General features: G+C 45.4%; 1 protein-coding gene across 6 annotated transcripts in view; it reads left to right on the top strand.

Annotated features, from left to right (window-relative positions):
* LOC116243920 (uncharacterized) overlaps positions 1–14,911 on the top strand; it is a 199,657-nt gene that overhangs the window by 66,721 nt on the left and 118,025 nt on the right. The window contains exon 1 of one of the 6 annotated variants that reach the window (XR_004170078.2): positions 513–687. The exons of the other annotated variants lie outside the window; for them this stretch is intronic. The gene's annotated coding sequence lies outside the window, so the exon portion shown is untranslated. Of the gene's footprint in view, positions 1–512; positions 688–14,911 lie in introns of those variants that run through there. 6 annotated transcript variants of the gene reach the window in all.

The raw sequence follows: 14,911 nt of genomic DNA, 5'->3' as shown, positions 1-14,911 counted from the left end.
CACACGGTTCAGGAAAGCAGGGTGAGCAGCGTGCTTGCTGCCGGGTGTTTGGTGCACACGGAGCTGGATGGGGTGCGGGTCTCTGTGCCACGGGCTGCGCAGGCACTGTCAGAACAACCAAGCGGTTAGCCTGCTTTGTGCAGAAACTGTGCAGCAGCCCGGTGTCCTTCAGCTTGGCCTTACAGGAGGACCAATCCTGCACGGGGCACTCAGTGCAGGCCCGGCCTTGGGGACAGCCTGCTGCGGGGGCAGCACCATGAGGGGACGGCAGCACTATTGGAGGACAGCAGCACCATAGAAGACGGCAGCACCATAGAGGACGGCAGCACTATAGGAGGACGGCGGCACTATAGGGGAACGGCAGCACCATAGGGGACAGCAGCACCGCGTGCAGCTGTGTGCGCGGCACCATCGCGCTCCGGACCCCTGCCAGCCAATCCCCGCGCAGAGACAGCAGCGCCGACCAATCCGCTGCCTTCCGTTAGTCCCTCCCTCCAGCCCTCGCAGCCCCGCGCACGCCACATGGTCTCTCCTCGGCTGGACCGCGTCCCGCACGCAGCGCGGTGTTGCCGGCTGCAGGGTGGTCGCCGGCGGCCGCCGTCGTGCTCTCGGTGAGCACCTCAGCCCCCTCACGGCCTTCAGGCGTTAAGCTGTCCGCGTGATGAGGAGCAGCGCCGTGTTGGAGCTGTAAGTGACCGCTAATCCCTCGGCGAGGCCTCGTGGCTCAGCAGGGGCGGGCAGCGTTGCTGGGAGCCGCAGCACGGCGGTGTCCTCGCAGCGCAGGGCCGGTAGGTGTGTGTGCAGATGTGTGTGTAGATGTGTGTGCAAACGTGATGAAAATCTGTTGTGAATCGCAATTAACAACTTCGTGTATTTCCGTTGTGCAGAATGAGGTCTAGCGTTCCGACAAGGCGTGTGATGCTTTCTGTAAAATCCCGTTTTAATCAGCGATGACAGTTTGACATTTTTCCAGCTGTTTGGAAGCACCAGACAGTCAAGTATCTCAGTAGGGCACGGGCTGGCGTGCTGGGATGTGTAAGCTTCAACTTTCCTGGCTTACGATGGCGTTCGAAGAAAAAGCTTTCTGCAGGTTTCACTGAGTTTCTGCCAGCTGTGTTTGCAGCCTTGCCTGGGAAAAGTAAAATCTTCACTTTGGAAGCACATCCAGATGCTGCCAGCTCATGTTATCGTTCTCAGTAGCAGGGATTTGATTTATAGAATGTCCTGGTGTCTGTTGAACAATTGGTAATTGTGTGCGTTTGAGGGATGTGTAAACAGCAATTAGAACACAGTAATGCTAAGGCTTCTAAAGAAAGTGACATCAATTTAAGGGAGGGAACAATGTTCTGAGCTGGATTTAAACCAAAACGAAGGCAAAAAATCTCTAAAACAGCATTTGGGTAATGGCATAAAGTGTCTGGACAAGCAGGTCCCCAGCAGGAAGAGAGAGGCTGCCTAGGTGTGGGTGCTGTGCCTGATGAGAGCACCTGTGTGAGTGCTACAGGGCTTGAGCAAGGAGTGCTGCCACAGGTGTGGCCTTTCTGCATTTGGTGAGCTGGGGGAGCAGGCGTGGGTTGGTGTGGAAGGGAGCTTATTGGTTACTGAGCATCTCCAGCTGTGTCCTCATCAGATCTCCTCCTGGCTTGCTGGATCCTGTTGCCCTTTCTGTGTCCGTGGCTTTGGGTGCTATTTGGCCACCAGCTCTTCCTTTATATTTATTTCTGTATTCCCCTCCTGAAGTAGGAAAACATGGAAAAATAATGTGAAATGTGCCTGCAGTCCCACCATTGACGCCATTCCTGCACAGAGCATTTCCATGTAGCTCCAGAAGGTTCCAAGCCCGCAGCTCTGCCATGTGCCCTGTTAGGGCATGCGCCTGGCTATCTGCATTGCACTGTGCCCAGCCCCTCTGCCTTATGTTCCTACCATCCCTCACTCCTTGGTTTTGGTCCCTCCCCACTGCCTGGTTATTTTTTAACCTGCAATTTCTGTGGAGCAAGATGAGGTCTTAGCTCTTAGCACACTGTGGACATGCACAACAGTCTCATCTGTATAAACGATGAGGATAAATTACATTCAGACTATCAGTATTGTAGTGTGAGGGTACACGCATAAAATCAATGCTATAGACCTAATCTGCATGCGTAGTTACTGCAATTATGCAAAAAGAAAATCAAGATTTGGCTGATTGCTGGGGATGTTCAACTTGCTGAACACTTACCAGCTGCTCAGCTTGGAGCCCAGGACACAGTGAGCGCACTGTGTGTGCTGGGGTGCTGGAGCTGGACCCTTGAGCAGAAGCTGCTGCTCCCTCTATGGCTACAGAGCTGTGTGTGACTGCACTGGAGTTTGTAAATGTTGACTGAAGAGTTTTAACAGCTTGGTCCTTTGCAGCTTCACGTGGGTGCTTGGCATTATTGCTGCATTTCTTCATGAGGAGCAGGCACTGAGCTAAGGAAGCAGTTATTTAGAGGTGCAGAACTTGCACCTGCAGATGAAAACCTCTTGGAGAGATCAGAACTGTTTGTTGTCTTTGTTGTCTTTGTTTTTCTGTATTTAATGCCTTGTTGTTTGTTGTTGTTTTTTTTTTTTTTAAGCTAGTTTTATGTGCTGGGATGCATGGAAAAAACCCAGGACACCGAGATCAAGGAGTCAGAGATATAATCGGAATGTTGATGACTTATTTACAAATGTTTTCTCAGCCACGCTGCTTTAATTTCTACAGGATATCCTTTTCCTTCGAAGTCTCCAGAAATTACAGGGCACGCTGCTGTGGGGGCCATTTGTTAGGAGGCTGACAGGGTGAATTAGTCCAATAATCGCTGCCGAAGTCGTGCACTACCTGCTGGTTTGGGTGTTTAGTTTGCATGAGTTGTTCTCTGCTAAGGCACCAGTCTCTCAAATACGCATCATTTTTGATGCATTTCCTTCTTCATTGCTTAATCTTGTTTTAATATCACGCGGTGCGAGAGGTTGCTTGATTTTTGGACTGAAAAACCAATCTTCCCCCCCTGTTTAGATTAAAGGTCTTCGTGGCACAGGAAAGAAATGCTCAAATCTTTTAGTTTGAAAGTACTTACTGCGGTGCTAATTATCAGAGCTTTAGTTCCTCTGAGTTGAGATGTGCTGTTAGCCACATCCCCGGCTCGTCAGTCTGGTTACTGATGGAAGTGTGGGCGCGTGAACTTGCTCAGAAGCTTCAGTGTGTGCCTGCGTGGGTTCCTCCGTGCGGCTGTGGCGGCGTTCGCCCCCGAATCCCCGGGGCTCAGAAGATGATTAATGATAACAAAGCTCTCCCCATTGTGTTTGCAGATAGGAAGGAAGGAAGAGTACTCTAAAAAGAGAGTGCATAGAATTTCTGAGCATTGAAGTCCAAGAGCGGTTTAACCCTTGAGAACAGCTACAGAATTTCTCCTGGTTACGTGAAGCAGTGTGACCCTGCTCTCTCTTCTGGTGGAACTTCTCCCCTCGCTGCTGCAGGGCTGTGCAGGGCAGCACAGCACCAGCCTGTGTGACTGCCTGCGGTTGGACGCGTGGTTCGGCACCCCCGCAATCCACTTAGGTTTGGCTTTTTGAAACGTGTTAGAGATTTCTGCTAATGGGTTTTCCCCGTGGGCAGCATTACCAACCTGATTATACAGGTTTTAAGAAACTCTCTTAGGAAGATTCTTCTTCATCGTAAGTTTTGACATTGACCTACTAAACTGGGTAATTTAGCATTTTATTTTCTGAGAATGAAAATGAAAATTGAATATTTCATGACGAGAGAGGGATTACGGGAATGCTCTTCTGTGTGGGAAGCCTATCGTGTCCAGGGGCCAGATTGTGCTGCTGAGATGTGTGCGTCTACAGGAAGACCTCAGCCCCTGCCTTCACAACCATAGCAGAAGCACTCCAGCTGTGATATACCCCACATTGCTGCTGTGGAAGCAGCTGTAATTAATGCACGTGTTGAGTATGGCTTGGGAGTGGAGCTGAGGTGCAAAGAAGACACATCCCTCCCTATGGAAGAGCTTCCATGCTGGCTGCGGTAGGGCCCTCGTAGCTCTGTGAGTATGGAGCAATTTGGGGCCTTTGCATGGAGAGCTTTGGCCCAGAACGTGGAAGTTCCTCTGAGTTTAGGAGCAGCTTCTGAACAGAAGTGGAGAGCAAACCTTTTCCTTCTCCCCCTGTGACACATTGCTGGGTAATCTCCGTGAGGAAATCTTAGTGGAGGTTGCATCATAAAAAGCCCACTCCTAAAGCTAAGTCGGAGCATGTGGCAATATCGCCTCAGTGGTTTAATTGCTACGTTCCTTTAATAGCAATTGTTCTTTTCCATTAAGGGCTATCGTATGCAACCTGGTTATTAGCTGGCTGAAAAACAGAAACGCTTTGTTTCACTGAGACAGGTTACCTGATACGCTGAACCTGCAATTCCATTTAAAAAATGTACTGGGAATTTTTAAACTGGTTTTTATGGTGGGTAAATTTTATCAAAATATTTGCTTTTTTAAAAAAGTATTCAAATGCTGTAGCACTTGGCCAGCTCTTCTGCTAATACCGTATGGTTGAAGTAGTTCTTATATATCTGGGCACGATTCACATTTTCAGTCTATGCAAAACAGCATTTACAGAAGTGCAGTATCTGCTTGTAGAGCGGGATGTACTGTGTTGGTTTGCAAGGACTCTGTTCTGTAGCCATCCTTTTGCTGCATTTACTAATTTGTCACTATTTGCTGCTCTTATTTGTTAGAGGAGCATTGCTGACCCCCTGGCTGATCCCACTGAGCAGTGGCTTGTCGGCAGGGTGACATTCAATCGTTTCCTTCCTCTCCTGAATCTCTCTGTACTCCCCTCCTTTGTCTGCTTGACCAGAGCTGGGCGACAGCCCGGTGCTGTGGGGCTGGCCAGGGGACACCTCTCCAAAAAGCATCCAGAAAGGAACAAATAACTGGTTGCACTCTGTGCACGTTTGTGAGTGGCTGTGCTCATCTGGCGGCGTTACTGATGTGTGTATGGAGAGCACAGCGTACGTGACAGAGGAGTAATGTCTTGCTATTCAGTAACTTTCTATAAATATCCTGGAAGAAAATATTTAGCGTTTCTGTGATGCCCGTTTTGGTGTTTCAGAGCACTTCTCCAGCATGACTTCAGTCTCCAGCTAGGACTTGAGGAGTACCTTGACTGAAGCTTTGTGCTCTGGTTTTGGGGCTACGTTTGCTGGCTGCAGTTGTGCTGATGACCGCATCCCACGTGTGGTTTAGCCCTCAGCTGCTTTGTGCCTTGAAGGCAGGCTTAAGATTTCTCCTTGTGCTCTGACCACTCCATGGTAGGTAAACAGGCCAGGGCTACAGGGAGGGGCAGGGAGCCCCATTTCAGTTGGGGCAGAGCCCCTGGGGTGCAGGCGCTGTGAGGATGCGAGTGTGGGAGGATGCAAGTGGGCTCTGCACAGCTCAACCCCAGATGTCTCCTACCTTTGGTGTGCAAATGGGGGACCCTGTGAGCAGCCAGCATGGCTCCTTTCAAGTCCTCGCTCAGCTCCTGCTGTGTGTCTTTCCCCTCGGAGAGGAGCGTGCTCCAGTTTTGTTGTGTTTAAGTTACACCACCTTTTATATTTGGACAGATCAAAAACGGAACCCCAAACCATTTTCAGTTCACATAGCTACATAAGCAACTGGCTTGTGATTAAAATGTACACATTCCCTCAAAAAAAGCAAAGCTGTTCTGTAGTGGCACTGCTGCTGTGAAGTTTATACTACATTCAGATGTTTCTTTGTCCCTTACCAAACACAAGCAGTTCCAACCCCACCTTTAAAGAAAAACCCACAAAATTCTTTGTACAAATAAATATTCCACTTGCATAATTTATAAATTACTTTGGTTAAAATGTTAAATTGCCAAGAAATCTGACTGAAACTGGACTGTTTTGTCTTTTATGTGCGTACTAAAAGAAAAAAAAAAAGAATGTTGAAACAGCTGAGGGCGGTTTGGTTGAGGGTTAATGTTTGGGTAAGAAGCCTCCAAGGAAATCTGAAGTGCTGAATGAACACCACTCTATGGTAATTAGCCAGGGGTATTTTTTCCTTTGGAGTCCTTTCTGGAGTTGATGTGACAGCCAGCGCTGAGGGTGCGGAGGAATGTGGGGTGGGAAGGTGGTCACTCTCCCATTGAGATGTGGTGTTGGGGTCATGGCTGGTGCATTGATGGTACACAGGTGTGTCCAGCAGCAGCCAGAATACAAGTTCTGTTGCTCTGGCCACGCTTGGAGCAGTTAATTTAAGCTCACTCTCTTCACTATAGCTACTTTCTTTTTTCTTTTTTTCCCCTCGTATCGTGGTAGCATCTGAAATGCTTGCTATCTTCCATGCTTGAGACGCCTGACTTCAGCAGCTGGCAAAATGTTTCCTCTTTGTATAGTACTGGCTGTAAGGTCTGCAGAGTGCTCTAGGATCTCTGAGTAAATATTGGATGCTCTACTGAATTTTGAGAAGTATCTTTCTACATGTAAGTAGGGTACTTTTCCTCAAGGATCTGTGAAATAGTGTCCAGTTATTTGCATGTATCCTGAGAGGACTTGTCAGCATGTGTACTGGGAGAAGAAGAGGTAAAGATTGTGGTTTATTCAGTTCTGAGACTTCCATCCATACTGGTATCAGGCCTGATGCAGCAGGTATACAAAACTGGAAAACTCTCAGTTTTCTTCTTAAAGAAACTACCTGAACATGTTTAAGGTCCGATAAAGTTTAGGTCTTGTAGGATTGCTTCTTTTGCGAACTTAACGCTGCTGTACACCGTGTTACATCTGCGATATGGAAGTGCTGGTGGTCTCCCTCAAGGTGCTGAGGACATCAGAATTACTGCCTGCTTAATTCCTTGGCTCCCTGCGAGGAAGGCTCATGGCCATGGAGGAGGAGGCTCTGTTCTGTCCCTTTGAAAGATATTGCTGTGAATAAAGGCTCCATAAAATCTAAGTGGGGGAGTTTCGATCTTCAGAGCTGTTGATGTTTTTTTTCCATTGTTTGGACAGCTTCACTTTCCTGCTGCTTCAGGAACAACTTCTTTAGAAAATATATTTGTATGGAGCTGCTTACTCAAGATAGAAATGTCATATAGTTGGGACAGTCATCACATTTCAGAACGTGTAACAGAACATGAGGCATTTTTTCAGAACAGCTTTCAAAATGGTGTAATTGTGTAATAAATCAAGGAGCTAACTAGGGAAAGGTCTGTGAATGTCTTTCCCCATCCTTCCTCACAACTGTCAATCAACTGAAGGTTTGACATGCTTGCACACAGCTTGTTTTTGAGAGGAAAAAGACTTTTCTACTAAGCAGAAATTTTCACAACATTTTATTTCTAATGTGGGGGCTTACACTGAAAACTCAAACAATCGTAATGTTTCATGAAGTACGTTTATGTGCAAGTCACGAAGGTGCAGCAGGAAAATGTGCTACGATGAAGTGTTTTCTTTGTTCCCTTCCCAGGACCTGTGAGCAGCCTGCAGGCAGGGCTGCCTGCTTCTCCTGAAACAGGGCAGAGGATCTGCGGGTATTGGTGAGGTCAGATTGTGTCCAAAAATGTTCTTTATACAGCTGCAAGTGCTTGCTGCCATCTTTGGGCTCGTTGCTAATTTTTGGGATGCTCGGCTTGCTTCTGTTGGTTTTGGAGGTAGGCTGAGGCTGTGTTATGGTACGCGGGGCGTAGGTTTGGCAGTGCTCAAGTGGATGCGTTGCTCCTGGGCCTGCTGAGGTGTTCAGTGGGAATTGAGGTGGTTTTTTTTGTTTCTTTAAGGAATATGTCATGCTTAAAACTAGGCATATGCTAAGCAGTGCATTAGCTAGGGCTGTAGATCAGGTTGTGTACTGTGGCTGTGCTCTTTCATCTATCGAACTGATATCCTGTTTTCCCAAGAATATTGTACTTGGGAGAACACTGGTCAAGAATTCTACGAAGTAGAAAGTTGTTTTTTTTTTTTTTTTTGTACTTCACGTAATAGTTCAGTGAGATAAAAGTAGTACAGGAAGCAAATTAAACTTACAAATGGAAGGATATTAGTGTTTGGTCATCTTACAAATTGGCATTGGCCTTTCTTGAGATTATTTTTTTCTGCTGGTGATTTCTTTAAATGTTGCCAAGGTTTCTCACTGTTTTGTTGCTTTTTCATAAAACTCCCTGCAATTCTTAAGGGAAACATTAAGGTCACAGTGGTAAAAGAAACCTTTATGGCAAGGTTAGGAAGTATTCCTAATGATTTGGAGGAGGTCTTTTTTGAGGCAATTTATCCTTACAGTGGTCATTTTAAACTAAAATAAAATTCAGGGTAATAAGAGCCATTGCCATCTACTGAACTGTGTGGAGTCCTGGGCGGCAACAGGGAATGATGTATGAAGTACATACAGTAGAAGAACAGTAAAACCAATTTTCCAAACCGAGAAGAAAGTCATTTTGAAGCCCTGTCCAAACACAAATGTTACTACTATTAACTGTTGATAATTAAGTTGATACAAATTGCTGATGTTTCCCATCCATGGAATGAAAAAACGCTTAACTGCATGGAACAGGGATGGCCGAGTTGCTGTGGTGTTTGCCATGCTCCCTGTGCACGTGGGCTGTGCTTAGGTTTGGGAATGTGGCGGTGCTGGGAGCACCAGGAAGGCCTGCAATAGGCTCTAGGCCAGGTGAGCTGTACCATCCAAACCCCCTGCCTTTGGTGGGAGCTGGGGAGGGCAGATCTGTGCTGCCCAGTGTTCGATTTGTTTTACTCGCAAGGCCTCTAGATGTAGCGAGTAATGTGAATGTGTCTGTGTGAGGTGGTTTGCACTGTTTTGCATAAGAGTAAGCTGCCTCACCTTGTATGAACATCCAGTAATCAGTGTGGAGTTGATGGTATGCCTGAATGCTGCAGCTTGTTATCCAATCCCATTGCAGTGTGAGCCGGGCCCATGCTCTACAAAAGTAGGCCATGTTTATGCTGCGGTTACTATATCAACACTACAGCTTGTAGTACACTGTGTTACAAACATCTATGCTATAACCAGTATAATTAGATAAGCATGCAAATGTCAGAAGTTGGCCTGAGCTGTGAAGAGGTAAGCAGGAGATACCAGTGACGTTTTAAAAAAAAGCTCACTGTTTGGAAGTCCATCAGATCTGCACATTTCCAGTGTTACCAAGCACAGCTGAATAGATTTCTAGAGAACTCTTTGTTTCTGAACAGAATAACTTGTATTCACAGAGCTTTGCAATGGAAAACTGAACTTCGGGATGCCGTGGATCTTTTCACAGCACATGCCATACTTATTCGTGTGCCTGTAAGGTTGACGCGAGAGGTGTGATGGTTAGACAGATCCAGTGGTGGTCCCACGTTGCTCGCTGTGCCTGTGCTGGAGCTGTGGCAGGGAGCACAGCTGTCTCACAGACATGTGTTGCAGTTACAGAGAAGCACATCCTCCGTGCAAATCTGCATGGAGCTGCAGGCTTTTCAAGGGCGTTCTAAGGGAGAATGAATAAAAAATTAGAACTTTAAGTTGTGAGGTTGCTGTCATACGGATTTAACTTGAGCAAGCTGCATAGATACTGACTACTTGTTTTTTGAAACTCCTTTTAAAAATGACAGAATATCGTTGTTCAGAGACTCTGAGCAAGTTGTCAATATTTACAGTATTTACTGTTGGCACAATGTTGTGAATATGTCTTGGACCGTGCTGGGGTTTGCAAGTCATTAGAGTTAATTCTGTTCATATACGTGTGCTGGAGCAGAATTCATATACATGTAAATAATAGCGAAGCACTCTCCATGTGTGCTACTGTGCAAATGAGGTTTAACATTTTGCTAATTTAAATAAAGGTCAACAATGTTAGAGATTGATAAAAAGTGAATCTCTTCAAGACAGTATGGCATCAATGTAAGATTTTCTTATTTTTATTTTTTAAGTGGGTTTTTATCCTAAATACGCAGTTTAGCTTCTGGCTCATTCACAGTCATGCATTAAAGCAGGCATTTTCCAGAGATGACCGTGATCCTGGTGGGGTAATTGTTTGTGATTGTTGTTTGCATGTGCTCTTCTAAGAACCATGGCTCTTCATGTTTTAAGTTCCCGTTTCCCCTTCCTACTGGAGGTGCAAGGTTTAAGCAACTGAAGATTTGTTATACTAACATGGGGGCAGAGCTGCAAGAAAAAAGAATTGAAAGCCAATGTCTCTTCTGTCTTTGTGAGGAAATGTCCACATCAGGACTCTGATTCTGTTCTGGGATGGGGAAGGGAGAAAGGGAGGAAGGTCTGCAATACCTTTGACTTCTGAATTCCTCTGAGACTTTAAAAATTCTCCATTCCTGTTTGCTATTGAAAATTAATTTATTGACTTCAGCATTTCTGTGTCTTACCTCAAATGTAGTCAGAAGTGCTTCTGTTTAACTGTCATTGTGGGAATTTGTATTTATCCTTCAGTGACTCCCATGATATATTTTTCTTATTCATTGCTGCAGAGCCAGCTTGAGATCTGAAATCTGGCTGGTGCACTTTCAGTTTGTGTAATGATAAGCAATAAAGATTTTATCGTGGGTTGAGCTGCCCGCTCTGTAGGAGCCCAGCTGTGTGGCGCTGGCTCTGTGCTGTGTGCCCGCACCTGGATCTCACTGCAGTGCTGGCTGGCGGCAGCTGTGCGGTTCCCCTACAGTTGGATGGGGTCTGGATCAAATGTGGAGGATGCAGCGCACCAGCCCAGTCGCTGTGCTTATCCTTGCAGAGCAGTGTGTGGGCACGGCAGCACTTAGTGAGATATGGCAAACCCATGGCAAGTGCTGAGTCCTTGTGAGTTCAGTCTGTGCTGAACGTGCAGCTGCAGGTCGGTGCTTTGCTGGCTTGAGTGGAACTCAGGCTGGAAAGCAGAAAAATGTGTGCCAGGAAGCTGGGCTTGCTCCCGTGTTGTTTGCTTCTGCATTGCCAGGCGTGTCTCCTAACCACACACAGTGAGTGGTGGTTCTGTGGAGCATCCTGCTGGTGCAGCTCTTCCTCCGAGCCAGAGGAGGCTGTGCTGCTGGTTGTCTGAATCTACGCTTGCTGGTTAGAGTGGTAAACAAATAAATGTTTGGCTGGTAATTGCTGAATTCCATGGAATGGTTCCTGATTGCTCTTGAGCATCTGCATTAGGCCTTCAGACCCAGATAGCTACTCTGTTGCTTGGAATTTGGGTTTAGAGCTACATCTGGAGCAGAGGCTTTACTGGAAGGGATGTCTTCAATCTGTCAACGCTTTTAGAACAGTTACTTGTCAAAGAGCATGTCCAGAAGTGGCTCTTGGTGTGCTTTTTTGGGTAACTGACAGGATGACTGAGTGAGATTTGCATTTAGCTAGTACCTCAGAAGAAGGCAGAGCTTTTCAGGTGGAATGTTGGGTGTGCGAGCCAAATGCTGCCACGGCTGGGCCTCAGCCACTGCTTGGTGACAGGCTGGAGGCTGGCCTGGAAAAGGGCCTTCCTCCTCTGAACTTCTTAGGAAGCGTGGCTCCATCGTGCACTGTGGGAGGCGGAATAAAAAGAGCTCTTCAGTGTCAACAGAGCACTCGGTTATGGATGGGATAAGTTAAAGCCTTGTCTGAGACTATTAAATAAGAGACTAATTATAGCCGTGCTTTTGGTAGCTGGCTGATTTCATTCTGTGGCTGTAATCTGTGAAGAACATCACAGTCGTGCAAATGCACTGGTGCTCTGCTAGTAGTTAGGGATTGTGCTCCAGTAAACGTACAGTGTTGAAACAATAGAACAATAATTCATCCAGCGCTGTGTCTCCCGGCAAACACATACAGTTGAATGTGTTTGTTTTTCATTTTGAGTGCATTCGCTGAAATTTGCAAATGCAGATTAGCAAGCAGGTTACGACAGACTGAGAACGTCTATGTCACACACACTTAATCATGGATCACTGTGTGAGCAGGGCTTGTGCATGGGCGTACATCAAAGCTGATATCTATCTGTGTTGTAATGTATTCTTCCACATGACCATATCCAATACGTGGTACTTATTATTCCATTAGTACCCAAACCACAAACCCTTCCCAATACTCATCGGTGAAGATGCAAATGGCCACGTACTTTTATTAAGGATCAGCCATTAGGTCGCTGGTTAAGAGTCTGAAGATCATTAGAGGGATTTTTAAAAAATAAACAGCTGTTGTCATAGATCTCGAAGAGTTTCTGTTGTACCAATGCAATTTTTATCTGTGATGATGTTGTCATGGGAACATGTGCACAGGGGAATTAAATGATGTCAGGGAAAGTGTAAATGATGCAAACACACCTCATTTGAAATGTTAATTACCACCCTTCCCTCTCCTCCAAAGAACAGTTCAATTTGATTTTATTTCAGATGTAGGGAAAAATATGACACTTTTGTCTAACAATAAGTAGCTTACATTGTTGTACCAAAGTGAGTATGAGTCAGTGAGTTAATCTGCATTGGCAGCATTTGCACTGGGGACCATCTGCAGCCCTGCTTGTCTGAGCATCAGTAATATTCCTCTGTGAATATCTCATCTTGATGGTCAGAGGAGGCAGGCAGCCTCTTTAAAGAGTTCCATAAATGCTTATAATTGCTGCATTAAACTTCAGTTTATTATTTTCTCCAGGTGCAGGTATGCGGATGATATGAAACCCCACTGCATTTACATACAAATTGAAGATTTTTATTAATCAGCCCGGTAACAGGAATCAAACAGCAACACTCCATCAGGTCCTTAAATACATTTGGTGACATTTTTACCATGCATTAGCATGATAGGGCAAGCAGAATATAATGTACCAATGATTGCTTTTCCATTGAAAGCACAAACGGTTTCATTTTTCCTGTCATCTCAAATAAGTGTTAAAGAGGGTTTGGAGGCTATTGTGTACGTTCCGTATGCTAGGGACTTACAAACACTGATGGCCACATTAAATAACCATTAGTGGCTCGGCTTAGATCATTGCAACATCCCTCCTCTTCAGAATTTATTCTTTGATTTAAAGTGAAAGCAATCTGTGACTGCTTTCATAAAGTCCTTCGGCTCCCTCCATTTTTTTTTTTTTCCTCAAACAAAATGCATTACAACAGTAATTTTATGACTGTTAAGATAACTGCCGTTAACAAGCACTTAATTAAAATGTACAATAAATAGCAGGCTGCAGTCTTATCTCCTCTCATGAGCTCCCAGCAGCCTGAGACTCCAATGCACAGCCCTGCTGTTCCTCAGCTTGTTTGCAGATTAATTGCTTTTCTGTCTGGCAAAAGCTGCTTCTCCTTCAGCCAGATCGTAAATGACCAGATAGGGACTTTATCAATCAAGCTACTACTTTCTGTGATCACTTCCATTCAACACCTTCTGAATTTCGCATTGAGAGGAACAGAAGTTATAGAGATAGGGTTTAACATCTTAGTTTTTGTGTGCTTGGAATTTACGATAGTGCTGTCACCATTTGACACTGTTAATCTTTACGTACAATACCCCAGGAGCAAGGCTGGTTTTGTTCCTGAGCTGGAACTATCCCTTGTAAGAATTGTGAGGAATACGTACGGAACAGATTTGAGATGCTCTGTGTAGCACAAGGTTGCATCTCTTCCATAATGTGTGTGCTCTCACTGATGTGCCTCAGCATGTCCCTGTAATCTTGGCTCCTGACCAAGCTAGCAGTTCCCAATTCTATTAATGGTGATCTGGTCTTATTGTGATTACTTATCATTCATATTGGGATAGTTGTCTGGAAACCTCAGCCATGGATAAGGGTCCTGGTGTGGCAGGTGCTTAATGCACCTACATTGGAAACCTCATCATGCTCAAAGCAGGTTTTGTAAAATCAGAAGTTAGAGATTCCCTGCATGGGCTCTGCCTATCAGCAAAATCCTGGCAGATAAAGACCTGGGGAAACAGCTGTTTGCAGATGAGTTGTGACTTGTGGATTTAATAAGTTCTGAACAAGTCTAATTATAGTAGTAATCACAGTAGAAATGGTATTCTTATTTTCCTTTTTTTTTTTTTTTTTTTTACCAAAAAGTCTTTAGGGAAGAACTACTACTCAAGGAATACATGGAATTACAGATATAAATATGGCACTAGAGTGCAAATGTACTTTTGGAGTGCTTTCCTTGAACTGCAACAGATACGTTGCTTTCTTGTTACTGCTCAGAATGTAAACAAATTTCTAATTTACCAGATTCATCTCACATGCTGAGTAAAGGGAATGGATTTCATCTAGAGTTCTAAACATGCACTGTATAGTAACTTTGAGAACAAAAATAAAATACCTGCTCCCTTCTTGTGCACTCCCCTCTGAATGCAGCAGCCCTGTGAACATGGGTTTGGTTGTACTTTTCTGCTGCTCAGAGAGATGGGACTTTCCTTGTGTAAAAACTTACTCGTAGGAGAGCCAGAATGCAGGAGTTCCCTGCCAGCAGTGCGTAGATTTGTTAGCAGCCTCTGAGAACATTTGGAGCATCTTTGCAAAGGGCCTTTTCCCAGCTGATCTCCTGAGCAGCCTGTTCAGAGCTCCATTCTTAAAGCCTGTCACAAAGAGCTGATAGTGGATGAATGGAAGCAGGACAACCCTCCCCAGAACTGCTCCCCCATGGCAGGTGTGTGCTGAGCTGGGCATGGGCACATCCAGCAGGGGACTGGGGAAGTCACATCTCTGGTGAGTGATGCACTCCTATCAGTGGAAGAAAAACCCCAAAGCAAATCTGCTTGTTCTCAAGGCACGGGAGTGAAGAAGCTACTGATAAAGAACAGCTATAAAGCTACTAAAGGAGGAAATACTCAACTGCTTGGAATCCTCCAAGCTATTTGTCATGGTCAGCACACTGCTGCCACTTAAATAAGCAAGTAAACAAGCACAGAAGATAAAGACAAGAAATAATCACAGAGCATATCAGCAAGATGAGAACAGAGTCCTGTGAAGATAG

The sequence above is a fragment of the Phasianus colchicus genome, chromosome 13 (assembly GCF_987193195.1).
Source record: "Phasianus colchicus chromosome 13, bPhaCol1.hap1.1, whole genome shotgun sequence".
Lineage (NCBI taxonomy): Eukaryota > Metazoa > Chordata > Aves > Galliformes > Phasianidae > Phasianus > Phasianus colchicus.
Note: the sequence above shows the minus strand (reverse complement) of the source record. Positions and strands in the feature narration are given on the sequence as shown.